Source organism: Mastigoproctus giganteus, chromosome 12, assembly GCF_048544385.1.
Source record: "Mastigoproctus giganteus isolate SK-2022 chromosome 12, ASM4854438v1, whole genome shotgun sequence".
In the NCBI taxonomy this organism is placed as follows: Eukaryota; Metazoa; Arthropoda; class Arachnida; order Uropygi; family Thelyphonidae; genus Mastigoproctus; species Mastigoproctus giganteus.
The window spans coordinates 14,183,698-14,190,313 of record NC_143586.1 but is presented as its reverse complement, the minus strand read 5'-3'; positions in this window follow the sequence as shown (position 1 = coordinate 14,190,313).

The following is a 6,616-nucleotide window of genomic DNA, read 5'->3' as shown; positions in this document are numbered from 1 at the left end:
TATAGCTAATAATAATAATAAATGTAGAGGCATGCGGAGGAAGTCAAATCTTTTGTACATAAAAGGCACACCTGTCCAAACGCACTAAATAAATTTTCTGTTTATACTCCGGACGACCAAACGGTCAGAGGAATTCACAAGATAGACAGATTACCAGAAACAGCACCGTATTCAGTAGTCACGGGCTTGAACCCCGGTTACTCAAGGCACGTGTACTTAAGCACCTGCGCGCCTGACCACTAGGCTACGGCGGCCTAGTCGATATCTAATCAAGAAATAACCTATGTAATTATTTACCTGTGCATTTGTAGTGCGCAGCATTCTCAAGGTCGAATAAATATCACGGTAAAACTCCACAACGGAGTACACTCTCCAACATGGCGGCAAGCAAAACAGTGGGAAAGCAGTGATTGACAGATCCCACTGCTTTCCCCACCCACTATCCTCCTAGGGTGTTTTCCCCCACATTTTCCACTGTTTTTAAATCGGGAACTCGTTTTCCCATTTTAAAACAGCGGAGGGATAAACACCCTACCTAAGCTAAGCACCCCCTCCTCGACGACGCGAATCAATCAGAAAAGAGAGGTGCCTTCACCTGTCAATTATCGAACTACCTGCCGGTGTATACTATCCTGGACTTCAGCCAATATCATTATGAATACCCGCGTTTACATAGGTCACTTAGGATAAGGCCTTTTGCTTCGGGTTCCATATGGGAAACAGCAACCCCAGAGCAACGTATCAACTCTGTGGTACTACACTGACAGTGGTAGAGAATGAAAGGGACCTGGGGGTGGTGGTGCAGGCAGATATGAAGTTCTCTGAGCAGTGCAGACGAGCTGCAAGAGTAGCTCATGGTGTATTGTCAATGATATATAGGAATTTTTCTAGCAGGGATAAGGAGGTGATTATTCCCTTGTATAAGGCAATGGTCAGGCCACACCTAGAGTACTGTATACAGGCCTGGAGGCCTCATTTCAGGAAGGATGTAGAGCTGCTGGAACGAGTACAGACAAGGGCAACTAGATTGGTGAATGGGACAAAGGGGTTCTCTTACGAAGAAAGGCTTAAGTTTTGCAAATTACAGTGTCTGGAGACTAGGCACCAGCGAGGTGATCTGATAGAGGTGTATAAAGCCTTGAATGGTTTAAGCATGCTCAATGCTGATGGGATTCTTCCTCTAGCTCAGAAAAATCACCTGAGAGGGCATAAATTCAAATTGAGGAAAGACAGATGTAGGATAGACGTGCGGAAATTTGCCTTTAGCCAGCGGGTGGTTGGTTGGTGGAACAGACTGCCATCCCTTGTGGTGGAGGTTGATAGCCTAAATAAGTTTAAGGCTCAGCTGGACAGGTATTTTGAACGAACAGAGGGGTGAAGTGGAAGTGGTTATTTTTATTTATTTATGTTACTTTTTTTTTTTTTTTTTTTTTTTTTTGGCTGATGCTGCATAAGCTTGCTTTCTTGCATCAAATGCCTCTACTAATGCTAATGCTAATGCTAATACGTGAGGAATATTGTTGCATCCGAAAGAGCAGGACTAAAATATTTAACTGAAATATTTACAAGCTATACAAATATTTAACTGAAATATTTACAAGCTATACAAATATTTAATATATTTACAAAATACGAAACCATGGTATTTACAAATATACAATATTCAATAATACACAAAAAACGTTACAATGGGGCATCAATTGTTAGAAAGAGAATGACGCACGAGGTTGGTGAACGTTATGGAGGCAGTTGTCAATAATTAATTGCATTTGTAGTGACGTAATTGCCTCGCCCTCTTCTCCCATTGGCTCAAATAAATATCACTAGGAGGAAAACTTTTTTGATATATAGATAGATATATATTTACACTACTCAACAATATGGCAATTAGTCTAGTGATTACGAAAGGGCCCACCTGTATAATGGATCCGAGTTCTAATCTGGGAGCGAAGAATTTAAAAATAATAATAAAATAAAACTCCCTGGAAAAAAATCGCGAAAGTCGTTTCATCAGACCCACCTCCCCAAGTCGAAGTGATGACTTAGGAAGATGGTGGGCCATCTGGTGTCTATCCCAACAATTACCACAGGCTGCCAAAGCCTAAGCAGGCACACCACCCTTCATAAAAAATTTAAAAAAATCGCGTGTGTACCCTATGCGCACAGAAGATGTTTTATGCATAAACATCTTTCAAGACACTTACTAAATTTCAAACGCTAGAACCGAAATCATAAACGATGTAAATTATGTTCACGCCCGCTACTTACTCTATAGAATCAATGTTAGTAATAAATAGGATGCACACGCACACTCGCTGCTTACTCTACCGAATCAACGTTTGGAAGAGGTTAGACCAATAGCATAATTACCAATTTGATTATAGCCATTTGTTGAATACTATGATTCCACAATACAAGTATTTGTATTTTTACAATTATACTGTCACGTTGGATCAGGTTACTCTGTCATGCTTTGTCGCGTTGGATCATGTTACTCTATCATGCTTTGTCGCAAATTACACATGCAACGCTAACGAGATCTGCAAGAAACGATAGTATCCGCGCTATCGAAACTATGACTTGGACAGGATCTCAACGAGTAAAGGCACGAGATGGTAACGCTGCACATTCCATTTCGCAATGAGGAAACAGAGATACTGTCAAAGATGAAATATGTCAAGATCTACGACGACAATGAAGAGCTCATACTAGATCATAAATTGTATGAATCGAACTTGGACATTCGCAAAACGATTAAAATAGGTAAGACAAGGTGTCAAGACAACGACGACGATAACCTTGTATAACCTTGCAAAGCAACTGCGAGAAGTAGACCCCCCCCCTTCGAAACTTTTATAATCATTCAAACAGCGAGATGAATGAGGATCTAAAGCTCGCCACGCTCAACCCACTCGGCGCAATTTACGCGAAAACTTGATGACTAAAGAGGACTTCCGCAACTTTATAAGAATGGTCAATGACAAGCAAAAGATTCTACTAATTCATGTAATTTGGAGTTGATTATCTCCCAATCGCACACCGATTCAAATATTCTTGACCGGCCCAGCCGGTTGCGGAAAAGCATTTATGATTCGCCTCTTGATGGAAATATACAACTGCTTCTTTAATACGGACAAGTACTGTAACGCTTACATTACATGTGCTTCAACTGGTAAGACTGAAGCGCATGTAATGTAATGATCTTGGATGAGCTCAGTGCTGGTTTATGCCAGCTCTGAGAACATCCAAGGTCACTGGCCTCAAGGTATTCATTTCTCTAGTTACCAAAAGGTTTCTGGAATGGGTGGCAATGATTAACCCAAAGCCACCTACGTGGTATGCCCCAAATCATAAACGTTTTTCCACAACCAGCTAGTTTATGCCAAATCTGAGCACATCCAAGTTCACTTCCCATGATCCTTTGCTTTAAATACCTTTACTTTAAAATTTCAATATATACAATTCTCTGGTTACCAAAAGGTTTCTGCCACAGGTGGGAACAGTTAGCCCAAATCCACCTAAGTGGAATTCCCCAAATCATAAATGTTTTTCAGCAACCAGCTGGTTTATGCCAGCTCTGAGCACATCCAAGATCCCTCCTATGATCCTTTGCGGGATCTTCTCTCCCGACTCTGTTTTTCTTTGTTATTAAACGGAAATGACATCAAATTACGTCATTACGCGTCGCAAAGTCGTGACAAATTGATTTTACCACCGTCCGAAACTTAGTAAGTGCCGAACGTAGTAAGTGATATATAAACATATTCTTGCAAATATGTTTATATATCAAAAAAAAAAAAAAACTATTATGTTAGGGTAGGTTATCTCTAAAGGTTACTTTCAACTATCCATGTACATTGCGCCTACAAATTGCGTGTGCTCTCTGATCAATTTGCCTGCTTTTCTGAAAGAAAAACCACTGTTTTAACGGGAGGGCAACCTTGCTCTTCATGCCTGAGACCGACTAACTCAACCACGGGGTGAAAATAGCCCATTAAAAGTTCCTCGGGTCATCGACGGGATTCGAACCCGGGTCTTTTCCATCCCGTGTGGGGAGGAACGTCTAGATGTCACTCTATGGAAGAACACCCGAAGGAGCACCTGTGATGACATGTTTATTCTTTTCTATGACTGGGTTGCCGAGATATTGCTGTCATTATTTGATGCTTGCGTTTATGGGTTGGGACTGTTAGTCGCCATAGATAAGGAATCAAATGAAGAGTTATTCAGCGAGGTGAATGCCAGAGGTGTATTCAACTCTAGCAGTAAGCTAGAGAATCTTGTGGTGACAAATGGGCCTGGAGTACTGGGGTCCATAGTTTAACAGATATTTATTTAAAGTATACCCAGTAAAATAAAATAAAATAAAATAAAATATTTCCAGAAGCTTTCGGAACTCGTGTCCCTTTCTCAACTGACAGAATTTTTAAATACATTACAAGCAAACTGTGGCACGTTACTCATTCGTCATTGTTGTAGCACGGACTTGTGTCCGTGCTACAACAATGACGAATGAGTAACGTGCCACAGTTTGCTTGTAATGTATTTAAAAATTCTGTCAGTTGAGAAAGGGACACGAGTTCCGAAAGCTTCTGGAAATATTTTATTTTATTTTATTTTATTTTACTGGGTATACTTTAAATAAATATCTGCTAGAGAATCTTGTAATAACTGAGAGTAAAGTGGAGGAGAAATTGTTGAAGATAAACACAAGAAAGGCACCTGGGGTGGATGGGATCTATCCAGTTATATTAAAGGAGGCAGCAAAGGAAGTAAGCAAACCCTTAGCCATAATTATGAGAGCTTCCTTAGACTCAGGAGAGGTACCCATGGACTGGAGATGTGCAAATGTGACCACAATTCAGAAGGGAGGATCAAAGGCTGACACAAGTAATTATAGACCTGTGAGTTAACTTCTGTTCCAGGAAAATTAATGGAGGCACTGGTTAAAGAAGCACTGCAGGATCATCTAGACAAGACTTCAGTTATAGCTCGGACACAGCATGGTTTTGTTAAGGGGAAGTCTTGCCTGACCAATTTGATTGGATATATGATGCAGTCACAAAAGAACTGGATGCAGGGAATAACTTTGATATTATATACTTGGATCTTAGAAAGGCTTTTGATACTGTTGCACATGGAAGACTGCTGCACAAATTGGAGCAGTGTGGCATTGGAGGCAAATTGCTGCTATGGATAAAGGGGTGGTTGAGGGGGAGAAGACAGAGAGTGGTAATTAATGGACACTGCTCATCGTGGACTAATGTTATTAGTGGAGGCCCTCAGGGTTCAGTATTGGGTCCTTTATTGTTTTCTGTATTTATAAATGATATGGATGATGGTATATCAAGCTTAATGTCCAAGTTTGCAGACGATAAGAAGGTTGGCAGGGTTGTCAAGGACACCACTGACACTATGCTGCTGCAACAGGATCTGGAAAGGTTGAGCAGATGGGCTGAGAGGTGGCAAATGAAGTTTAACATTGACAAATGTAAAGTACTACATATGGGAAACAGCAACCCCAGAGCAACGTATCAACTTTGTGGTACTACACTGACAGTGGTAGAGAATGAAAGGGACCTGGGGGTGGTTGTGCAGGCAGATATGAAGTTCTCTGAGCAGTGTAGACGGTCTGCAAGAGTAGTTCATGGTGTATTGTCAATGATATATAGGAATTTTTCTAGCAGGGATAAGGAGGTGATTATTCCCTTGTATAAGGCAATGGTCAGGCCACACCTAAAGTACTGTATACAGACCTGGAGGCCTCATTTCAAGAAGGATGTAGAGCTGCTGGAACGAGTACAGAGAAGGGCAACAAGATTAGTGAATGGAACAAAGGGGTGCTCTTACGAAGAAAGGCTTAAGTTTTGCAAATTACAGTGTCTGGAGACTAGGCACCAGCGATGTGATCTGATAGAGGTGTACAAAGCCTTGAATGGTTTGAGCGTGCTCAATGCTGATGGGATTCTTCCTCTTGCTCAGAATAATCACCTGGGAGGGCATAAATTCAAATTGAGGAAAGACAGATGTAGGATAGACGTGCGGAAATTTGCCTTTAGCCAGCGGGTGGTTGGTAGGTGGAACAGACTTCCACCTCTTGTCGTGGAAGTTGATAGCCTAAATAAGTTTAAGGCTCAGCTGGACAGGTATTTCGAACGAACAGATGGGTGAAGTGGAAGTGGTTATTTTTTATTTATTTATTTTACTTTATTTTTTTTTTTTTTTTTGGCTGATGCTGCATAAGCTTGCTTTCTTGCATCAAATGCCTCTGCTAATGCTAATGCTAATGCTAATGCTAATGCTAAAGAGGCAATCAGCAATTTTCTTGGCTTGCCACGGAACTATCTTGGCTGACTGTTGACTGGGTAAGGCACCCTGTGGTTATTTATTTATTTTATTTATTTTTTTTTTTTTTTACCTTTTCAACGATGTTTTTTTAACGATCTGGCTTGCATTTTCTGACTTATAAAAGTAAAAAAAAAATATAGCTAACCCATAAATGTGGCTTATAGCTAACCTATATTGTTCGCTGCTATGGTGGAAACCCATTTGATTAAATCATCGCTACCATGTGGACGTGGTCCATCAAATTTTCCTCTTGGCATCGAGAAACTCG